An 11515-nucleotide genomic window follows, 5' to 3' on the forward strand; every position below is an offset into this window, starting at 1 on the left:
ACAGGTGTATGGGAAACCTTGCTTCTTTGCCTCCTCTTCCCACATTCTTCATTATACCCTTGTAAAAACAGCAAAAAAAGTGTTTCTTACTCCAGCGAAGCACTGGAAAAGTATTTGAAATTTTTCCTAGTTGGCTTCTATACAGACTCTTCAGAGTTCTGCACAATCAGTATGTAGGAAAACAATGAGCATCTCAAAATTGGAACTTTTTGAAGAGCCTGTTCTACAGTTTCCTGGCAAATATCCTTTGAAGAGCTCAGTCACAGGGAGATTTTTTTAAAATCTCTCCCCAGGCCTTTACAGAAATTAAAGTCAGGCTTTGCATCAGTGTAAACTGATTTGAATTTTCTGCTACAGGATTTTTACTTCTCAGTGGAAGGCTAGGGTGGAGACCCAGGGATTCTTGTTCCTCAGACTTCTCAGCAAGCTCCTCATTAGGGTGATTTGCTGGAAGAAGCTGATCTACCCAAAGTAAAACCTGTGCTGGATTTCTTGCTCTGCCTTTTTGAAGGGCAGATTTGAGGAGCTTCAGTGGTCCCTAAAACACTTCTAACACTTTCTGGATAAAATACTCCTACATATTTCATCCTGATTCATCATTGGTTTCTTCTTGCCACAATTCAACAAAAATAGAGCAATCCTATGGAATTTTTTTCTTCTCAATCTTGGTTAATTTTGAAACAGTGGGTGGTAGGGGTCTTTGATCCAGAACTCAACAAAAATTTAGAGAATTGAGTTCAGTGGCGCAGAATTTCTACCCTGTATACCATTCTCCCCCTGCCCAATGGATGAATGGGAGAGACAGAACATTACCTCAAATTTTACCTGCCATTTTTACTAGACTTCCAAGACACCCCTCCTTATCTAACCAGTTATCTTTGTGCCTCATGGTCTACAACTCCCACTCAAATTTTTAAGTGGAAAAAACTTCACAATTTTGGTGACAACAGTTTTATTTCTTTGGGAACTTTACTGCAGACAAATTCATTTCCTGGGATTCGTAAGACCCAAGTACTTTGCTACCTCTGTCTAGTTTTATGAACAGAGAGATTGAGCTCCCATTTGCGGACTGTGCTGGGCACTGCAAAAGCTTATAACCTGTGGGTTGCTTCTTGCAATTTCCACACCTTGTTGCCAAACAATCCTGGGGGGATTAGGTAATGAAACTTCTGTGATTCCTTCAAAATTCAACAATAGTGTTAGTTTCTAACCCATTATTGTTCTGTTTGGAAGGTAGCCTAAAAGAAGGCATTGACATGAAATGCAGACACTGCCATAAATACCAGAGAAAAAGCTACCAAATTTGGGGTTGGTAGGTGGGTTCAGGGTTTGCACTCCAGGTCAGCCTCCTTGCATCTCAACATCTCTGTTGGAGAGATGTTTTTCCCTTCTCATGTACTGATTATTGTTCTGATCCAAAACCAATTAACAACATGCGTCTGCTTAACTAATTACAGAAGCTGATAAAAAATTCAGGTGAGATGTTTCCAGAAACACCTATGATGACTCTGCTTTTCAGATACTTGATAGCATAAAATCAAGTTAGAGAAAGAGGTGATAATTTGAGATTGATGGTTAATTTTTTTTTTTAGTTTTTTTTCCTGCCTTAGTTTCACATCAGTACTTCAATTATTACACCACTTCATGCTTAAAAGGCTTTAGTTATTGCAGTTACTGTAAAGTAATAAGTAGATCTCAAATCTAAGCACTTTTGTTTCTGTTCAAAATTTGAAAATAGTTTTCAGGGACACAGAAAACCACCACTATGTTGTGAGGATGAAGATGGTGCACTCTTATGGAAATATCCCAGGATTTGTAGGGCACGTTTAGATCAGCAGGCCCTGATATTCTCCTCATCCTGAACCTTAGCTTCATGACACCACTGCACTGGTGGTGATAGAAGAGGTCTGTGATGGGACAGATCACATTCTCAGCCTCCAACAGCATTTGAACTTCTCTTTTAAGTCAACCTTTAAAGTCAAGAACAAACTTTGGATCCAATCTTGCCTATTTTTAAAGAGAGACAAGGCAGATCACAACTTCCACAGTTACACTCTCCCTGCAAATATTTTGCTTGTCCACACAAGGTTTACTTCCTCTGTCCTGTAAAACTTCTGTGTAGATACCAGAAAGTGTTCTAAGACCAAGGTTTTAACACATCACTGTGAAGGGGCACCTCCTACAGCTATACATGTCCATCTGAACTAGAATTAGATGTTGACTGTGGAAAAAAAAAAAGTATATAAACACCAAAAAAAATCTAACTAACTCCTTACTTTTTCTTTTCTTTTCTTTTCATTTCTTAATCTTCTTTTCTTTTCTTTTCTTTTCTTTCTTTTCTTTTTCTTTCTTTCTTTACTCTTTTCTTTTCTTTCCTATCCCTTTCCTTTCCTTTCCTTCCTTTTCCTTTCCTTTCCTTTCCTTTCCTTTCCTTTCCTTTCCTTCCTTCCTTTCCTTTCCTATTCCTTCCTTTCCTTTCCTTTCCTTTCCTTTCCTTTCCTTTCCTTTCCTTTCCTTCCTTCCTTTCCTTTCCTTTCCTTTCCTTTCCTTTCCTTTCCTTTCCTTTTCCTTTTCCTTTCCTTTCCTTTCCTTTCCTTTCCTTTCCTTTCCTTTCCTTTCCTTTCCTTTTCCTTTCCTTTCCTTTCCTTTCCTTTCCTTTCCTTTCCTTTCCTTTCCTTTCCTTTCCTTTCCTTTCCTTTCCTTTCCTTCCTTTCCTTTCCTTTCCTTTTCCTTTCCTTTCCTTTCCTTCTTCCTTTCCTTTCCTTTCCTTTCCTTTTCCTTTCCTTTCCTTTCCTTTCCTTTCCCTTTCCTTTCCTTTCCTTTCCTTTCCTTTTCTTTTCTTTTCTTTTCTTTTCTTTTCTTTTCTTTTCTTTTCTTTTCTTTTCTTTTCTTTTCTTTTCTTTTCCTTTTCTTTTCTTTTCTTTTCTTTTCTTTTCTTTTCTTTTCTTTTCTTTTCTTTTCTTTCTTCTTTTCTTTTCTTTGGCTTTTCTATCTCAGAAAAATATCCAAACATCTCATTACTGATTTTACTGTGACATTTCAATGTCGGTGAAAATTCTGCTGAGAATTTATTGGAGGGTTTGGAGTTAGAGTAGAGAGAAAATATTATTTAAAAAATGTGTATTTAAAGGCAACAAAAAAACATCCCAACCACCACAATCCAACACTGGAAAATCTTGGCATTTTTCTGAATTGCTGTGATACAGCATGTTCCACACAAACGTACTTATTAAACAAAAGTCTGTTAAAAATTGGCTAAAGTGGTATTGGAGGCTGAAAAACCCCTGGGAGACAAAATTACCTGGTGTCTGATTCCTAATTAGACTCTTCTAAGGAAGCAGAAGGAAGCTTTAGGGAAGTTTGAGTGTGCAACTAAATGATTTATGGTAATTTTAAATAGGAATTGCAGCTGAACTATTCTCCCACTCTGCCTTGTCCATATCGTGAGTCAGCTCAGACTGCAGGGTCTTCTGACAGTGGAATATTTTAAAAACTAATGTGTAATAGTCACTCCTAGAATGCAAGAAAAAGCTGATTGTTGTACTGTTGCCAGTCAAAATCCAGGGGCCATTATTGAGGAAATGACCATTTTACATCATAATGTTTTTAGATTAACCAGACTGTGTCAGGAAAAGTAATTGATCAGAGAGATACAGCATGGCAAATCCTGTCTTTATGTGTCTGTCTGAACAGAAACACAAGGACTAAATTATTTTCTTTTCCTGGAGAGACAAGGAACAGGATGGATCACATATGACAAAATGATGTAATGTTTTTTAGCCATTCCTTCTCCCACAAACTATGAGATTCATCTGTCTGATGATGATTTATCTATGTTCCATTAATCCATTCTGGTCTCATTATCACTCCATCCAGCTTGTCACAGTGGCTGAACCAAGTGCTTCACTTCGGTCTGTGCTGTAGCACAGCTGGGATGGGATTTGTTTTATTTGGACAAGGTTTTAGGAACCAGAAAGCTGTTTGTGATCACTGTGTTAAACTGGAGCTGTGCCCCCAGGGACAGTGAGATTCCATCTGTTTGTTGGGCCCAAGCAGAGACTGCAGGTGCTTCCCTGTCTCTGCATAAACCCAGGGAGCTGCTTAATGTGAATCCTGCTGGGTGCCCACATGGGACACTTCAGTCAAAAGTAATTATTTTAAAAATAAGGAGAATGGAAAAAATGGCTGTGCAGATAACTGCGCATGGAAAAGTAGAGCTGGCATCAGAATTTCGGATAAAATCCATAACACCATCCCCTCTTGGCAAATTCATGCTTTTTGTTTAAGAGGTTTGGGAGAAAGTCTGTATTGATTCCCTTTCAGACAACTTGCATGACACTACATTCTCATTTTATAAGAGAATGTTTACGGAAGTAAATTGTCTTTTCAGCAGCCGTTTCTGTGGGAATTGCTGTGGGAACAAAATAGTATCCCAAGACTGAGATGGGAGATTTTGTGGATCCCCTTAGCAACTCCCTTTTGCATATCCAGACCTGAACTCCTGTCCGTCCATCCATCCATCCATCCATCCATCCATCCATCCATCCATCCATCCATCCATCCATCCATATGCTTGTTTACTTCCTGGTTCCAGCAGAATTTCTCCCCCCAGGGGACATGCTGTGGCTCACAGTGGAGTGCACTGAAGGGTGCCCATGCCCTGAGGGTGAAAACTCTCACTGCTTGAGGGCCAGCGCTAGAGGAAAAGGCCTCTGTTGTCCCTCACATGATCCATGGAGTGATATCAGTCCCTGGGCCCCTTGGAAGCAGCTTTGTTGCTGTAACTGGAGACTGAAGTACTAAAGGTTTCTAAAATTCAAATTCTGGATCTGGTAACTCTCTTGGTGGCTCTCCAGTTGGCTTTGCTGTGGTGTCCCACATGTCTTGCCCTCTCAGGGGGTTGCATGCTGCCCTGGCAGGAAGGGAATTTTAATGGAGCAGGGGAAAAAAACAACGCATCCTTTAATTTGCCTGCTTTTTTTCTATTTCTTTACTAACATCTGTGCCCTCCTGCCAACTGTCAGACTTTCGGAATTGCCTTTTCTGCTGATGATGTTAACGGCTTAATCTCTCATGCTATATTTACTATCTTATAAGGAAATGCTGCCAGAAATCTTTGCTTCCTCATTTAGCACTGGCTCATTCCAGCTCCACAGCCACTCACTCAGGCTTCTGCACACCTCGTGTCCCCTCATTGAGATTCTGCTGCATTTCCCTCTTTCTCAGGAGACGTCAAGCCCCCTGCATTTCCTCCTGCTTTTCCAAAAATCCATTATCTCCTGGTCCTTTTATCTCTCTTACAGTCATATGCTTTATTCTCTCCTTTGATGTATGAGCCATTCCAGAGCTGAGTGTGAGGAACTGCAAGCAGTCTTCCAAATGAAGTCTCTCCAGCTGGAGCAAGGCCAGTTTCCAAATCTCATGGCTGATAAATGTGTTGTGTGCATCTCAAGACACTGTTGGTTTTATTCGAGCAGATGTTAAGCATTGTGCCAGGGATCTCACACTTTATCTGCCACTACACCTCATTCCTACCTGAAATTCAACAGCATAAGGAAACAGTGCTGGGTGTGTAATATGGCTTACTAAAAGGAAAAAAATAAAAAGCTAGGAACACTGGTTATATTCCCATTTGGTTTAAAAGAAAAAAAAAAAAAAAGAGAACTACCCTCAAATTTCTTTTTAGAGATGAGGAGTGTTTTGTGGACAGTATCTGGCAGTGCTGTCACTCAGAACATATTAACCTGAAGTGAATGAGAATTAATTTCTTCATGGAGTTTAAAAAACATTTCTCCAAGTTTTGTATACAAAAGTGTATAAAGGTTACGTGCCATTCTTCTCAACCAGAAGATGCTTGAATTTTATTGCAAATATTTCAAAATGTCATAAATGTGTAAGTATAAGCACATGGCATCTTTAATCAGACTCAGTTGGGGTAAAAAGTTGGAGTGCAGCAATGGACACGGGCTTTGACAAATCCCACATATTAGCTGAGAGCCTCTGCAACCACAAGCTTTTGGGGAATAATGTTGTAGAAACTGTTAACTGTAAACTGACACCCACAGGGAGACTGTTCCACTACATAAGAACTTCAAATTCTGCATTGAGAAACTGGTTGTCTCAGGACAGCATTTAGGAAATTTCTGGTAGTCCTTCATTTGGATGGATGGGATGGTATTTAAACAGCAAAAAATTTGGGAGAAACAGAAATCTTGCAAACACACATTTAAAGCTGTAAAAAAAAGAAAAAAAAAAAAAAGAATATATATATATATATATATATATATATAATATATATATTTATGTATATGGAAGTCATACTTTCCTTCAGGTAGTTACAAATACTCTTAGTACTGGTTTTATTTCTATCTTTAGTTTAAAAATCTGCTATGAAATAAGAGCAAGTTGAAAACGAAGGCTAACAATTTCATCTCCAAGTAAAATGCAGAGTATTTAGAGCAGGGTTCCCTGTTTATACATGACTTCACTGCCTGGAAATTTAAGGGATCACACCTCTCTGGGAACACCCTAAAGCACAGCTTCTTAGATGTTATCCTATCATTTAAACACACGTCAAGGACAGCTGTAATTGGGCATTAATGTTCTGTGGAGCATGGACTGGGTGATACTGTGATTCCAAAGGAGAAAATAAAAGGTGGCTGGGACTGGCCTTGGCCCCATTTAGACCTTCAAAGATGTATGCTGCAATACATGAAGTGGTGACCCTAATTTTGAAGTGATGATAGAGCTCCTTCTAATGATTTTAGAGGTGATTTTTTGGTAGTACTGAATATGACACACAAATGCAATTGCCATGTGGTGGCCAAGTCCAAGGCTGTGAGTGCCAGTCATCATAGTTTATGAAGGGAACCAATTCCTGCAGTTCTAATTTAAGTGTGTGAGATGCACAGCATTAATTTCCTTAACATGCCTTTGAACTATCTCTTAGTATATGTCTTCTAATTTAAAATTTACTAAAGAAGAACGGAGAAAGGGGAGAAAGGTGCAAGGAAAGATAATCCAATGTTTTCAGCACCTTCTTCCTGAGACAAATATAATAAAACTGCACCAGTAAAATGACACTGATACAAACCGAGAACACAGGAAGGTCAAACAGCATTTGCATTTTAAATGAAACAGTTTTAGACCCGACCTTGATATTTCACTTCTTTTAGCAGGATTTAAATGTTTGATGAAAAAAAATCTGACAATCTCACTGTTTCAGTGTCCCAAATCAAACATATTATCTAATAGTGTCTGACTATTAACCATCTTTTTTATGATTAATTTATTAAATAGCTTTGTTCTCTTGTTGTGCACTCATCTGTTTTTAAAAAGAGTAAGCTCTAGAGACCAGTTTCGGTGCTGTGCAGAAGCCAGAAACTGGAAACAGAAAAGACACTTAAAATTGTAAAAAAATTGAAAAAAGCACTCAGTTCCATAAGTAGTAATAAGATGTATCACTTATGATAAAACCCGTAAAATATCCTAAAACCCAAAAGTGATGCATGTGTGCATCTCTGTAGCTTTTTATGCATTACTGAGAACTGTACAGATCCACCCCTGCCATGTGTATAAGCATATGTATAGGCATTTTATAAAAGAAATAGGCACAATAAAGAAAAGCAATGTGAGCTTCTGGTATCACCATGGGTATATGCAGTGTGGCTTTTAGACCTGCATAAATAAAATTATGCTTTGCATATCCCTATGCAAAGATATATTTTTTAATGCATATGCGTTCACTGATATTTTTTTTAATTCCATATAAATTATATTTTGTGCTGTCTGCAGTACTGTGATTTTTTTTGCTCTTAGCAGCAAAAGAATACATAAGGAGATTTGCTTGGGAAGTGAACATTCTTTTATGAATTTATTTCCCCTTTGAAAAAATAGAAAAGGAGGAACAGCAAAAGGAAACTGCTTTGAATATTATTTGTCTTTTGTTTTGTTAATTGGCAAAATAAGAGCACATAACAATAACAACAAAAAAGGAGATGAGTAAAAGAATACATCAGTTTCTCTGAGAGCGCCTGTGACCTGAGGTGTGTGAACTCGCCCAAGTCAACCACACTGCCAGGTTGTGTGACTTGCCAAGAAGAGAGGAAAAAAACTGTTCTACAGAATTCAGTGAGATCATTTCAGATGTGTAATACAAGGTTGTTGAGGAAAAAAAACAACCCGACAACACTACAAGCTCAATGCTCTGGGGTATATTTCCCTGGCTGTTTTTCTGGGCCCAGATGATTTACTGGTGATGTTCTCTTCCCCAGGAACTGCAGTGCAAAGGCAATAACATATTTATTTAATCACACATGCTTTTCCCAAGAACTGTAGTGCAAGGAAATAACATATTTCTTTAATCTCACATGTTGTCCTGTGCAATTGGCAGCTTTTCCAGTGTCGAGTCGGAACTCAGGGGGAGCACCTAATTCCAGACAAGTCTCCTTTAAAAAAAGAAACTGAAAGAAGCTGCCAAATGCTTACTTAAGATGGTGTGGTTTTGGGAAGTATTTTATTATGTTTTGTCATTACCGTTCCATCTGCTTGTTTTTGAATCAATTCTTATGGTTGAATTCTGCTGCCAGATAACTCACAACATCCAACAGCAGCTGCACCAGGACAGTGCACACAGCCAGCAGCAAAGAACCCTCTGCTCTCACAGAAACTCTGCTCTCACAGCAAACTGGGGAGCACCAGCCATGGTCCCAGCTCTGTCAGGACACACGTGCTCACACAGGATCTCACCCCAGGTTCAATGTCAAGGGCAGCATTTGTGGCCCCTGTTTCTCTAGCACAAATGTCTTGCAGAAACTGATTGCAGGGGAACAGCAAAATGTGATGGTGGAGTTGCTCTCAGTCAGGAGTTTGGGATGAAAAATGGTGTGCTTCAGTTCAGTGCTTCAGTGCAGTGGTTCAGTTTGCACTCTGGAGGAAAATAAGGTGCTAGTCCAGTTAGTCCAGGTGTTGGGGTTACCTAAGCCCTGAAGTTTTTTGTCCCACTCTGTGCTGGCCCTGGACCACTTGCCCTCCACTGCTAACAGCCCAGCCCAGAGATTGTATTGGGTTTATGTGGCCAGCATTTGGAAGCAGGGGGCTACAGGAGTGGTTTCTGTGAGAAGTTGCTGGAAGCTTCTCCAAGTCCAGGAGAGCCAATGCTGCTGGCTGCAGGGTGCACCCAGCCCTCGCCAAGGCTGAGCCCATCAGAGACAGTGGTAATGGCTCTGAGAAAACCTATTTGGGAAGGAAAAAAGGTTACTGTGTAGACATAATTGCAGACATTGAAGAGCAGATTGAGAGTATGTAAGAGGAACAACTCTGCAGACCCCAAGTTCATTGGAGAAGGAGGGGCAGGAGATGCTCCAGGCATGAACTGAGGTTGCCCTGCAGCCCATGGTGAAGGCTGTGGTGGAGCAGCTGTGCCCCTGCAGCCCATGGAGAGCATGGGGGAGCAAAGATCTACCTGCAGCCCCTGGAGGAGCCCATGCTGGACCAGGGGGATGCCTGAGAGATGCTGTGACCCTGTGGGAGGCCTGTGCTGGAGCAGGGTCCTGGCAGGGACCTGTGGCCCTGTGGAGAGAGGAGCCCATGCTGGAGCAGGTTGTGCTTGAAGGACTGACCCTGTGGAAGTGTGACCCACATGCCAGCAGTTCATGGAGAACTGTTGCTCTTGGGATGGACTCACCTTGGAGCAATTAATGGAGAACTGTCTCCTGTGGGATGGACTCCACAGTGCAGCAGGGGAAATGACTCCTCTCTCTGAGAAAAAAACTCTCTGGAGAAAAAAACTCTCTGGAGAAAAATCATGTGATGAACTGACCCAACCCCCATGCCCCATGCTTTTAAGACTTATTTTACTTCTCATTATCCTGCCCTGATTTATTTAGTAATAAGTTCAGTTAATACCCCCAAGTTCAATCTGTTTTTCCTATGATGGTATTTGCTGAGAGATCTCTCCTAGTCCTTAACTCATGAACCCTTTGTCATATTTTCCTCTCCCCTGTCCACTTGAGGAGGGGAGTGAGAGAGAAGCTTTGGTGGGTGCCTGGCATCCAGCCACTGCAGATGCAGGGATGTTCTTGGCACCGCAAAGCCGAGGTCCCCTGTGTGCACCACCACAGAGCTTGTGTCTCCAGAATGAACTCAGTCCTCCAGTACTGACACACACTTTGGGAACTGATACCCAAAGGTGGCTGCAACCACCACAGGGTATGAGTGGAAACAGAGCAGAGTGTCCCTGAGTCTGGAGATCCTTACCACCAAGCTACTCCAAAGTACATCACTCACCCGGTCCATTTTTCCAGTAAGAAATCAGGTTTCCTTTGAATATATTATGCACTGCAATCTGCTTGCTGGCTCTTCAAGTCCTGATTCACATTAATTCCCACTAATCAGAGAACACTTCGGAACTTTTAAGAGTTTATTTCCAGTTCTGTGCCATCTTGCATGGCTGCCAGAAAGAGTAATGAATGGATGATTAGCCAACTTCTTGGCAATTCAGAGTGGTGAAGGATGCTAGCTCAGGTTGTAGTGATTATGGGAGCAAGAGTAACGAGGTTTACTTTTAATGCAAATCTTAAATAAATATAGCCAGTGCTAAAGTGAATTTTAGCTTTTTCCATTTTCATAGAGGATAATATTAATTTTGTGCTCATATATCTATATATCTATATATCTATATATCTATATATCTATATATCTATATATCTATATATCTATATCTAATCTATATCTATCTATATCTATATCTATATCTATATCTATATCTATATCTATATCTATATCTATATCTATATCTAACTATATCTCCCTATATTCTGATTCTCTGCAAAGTTTAATGCTGATGATGCCTGGATCTGGTGCATCCTTGTCTTTCACAACCACTTCACCAACTTGCTCTCAAAATAAGTAATTGCACTATGTCTCCAACAGAGGTGAAAAATGAATTTTTTCCTACAAAAGGGAGGTGTCTGTTGGGACACCTTGTAGTAATTCCTACAAGAATCTCTATGTCCAGCTTTGAGTTAGTATTAGATTGCAGAACAGAGAGAGTGAGAATTTTTTCCTTTCAGGATGGTCAAAGCCAAGAGTCTGAGCAGCTTCAAGCAGAGCTGTTGAGAGTGCAAAACATGTGGTTTGGGTTAAATCCACAAAATTTGTACTCAGGACCATTCATGGAATTAATGAGTTATTGACAGTATATCAAGACCAGCTGCATTTTCAACATTTCAGTAATTCTTTGGGTTTATGCTAATCGCTTCTCAGATAAAATCGCTTTCCTGGTTGAAAGCATCAGTGCTTGTGCAAGTGTGTCATGAATGCTGCCTGTAAGAGCCTCAAACAGTACTGATTTTCTAAGGAAGTTAATCACATGACTTCTGTCATAACTGGCAATAACCCCCATGGAATGAAAGAGGGAAGGAGGGAAGGAAGGAGGGAAGGAAGGAGGGAGGGAAGGAGGGAGGGAAGGAAGGCAGGAAGGAAGGCAGGAAGGAAGGCAGGAAGGAAGGCAGGT

The sequence above is a fragment of the Vidua macroura genome, chromosome Z, assembly GCF_024509145.1.
Source record: "Vidua macroura isolate BioBank_ID:100142 chromosome Z, ASM2450914v1, whole genome shotgun sequence".
Lineage (NCBI taxonomy): Eukaryota > Metazoa > Chordata > Aves > Passeriformes > Viduidae > Vidua > Vidua macroura.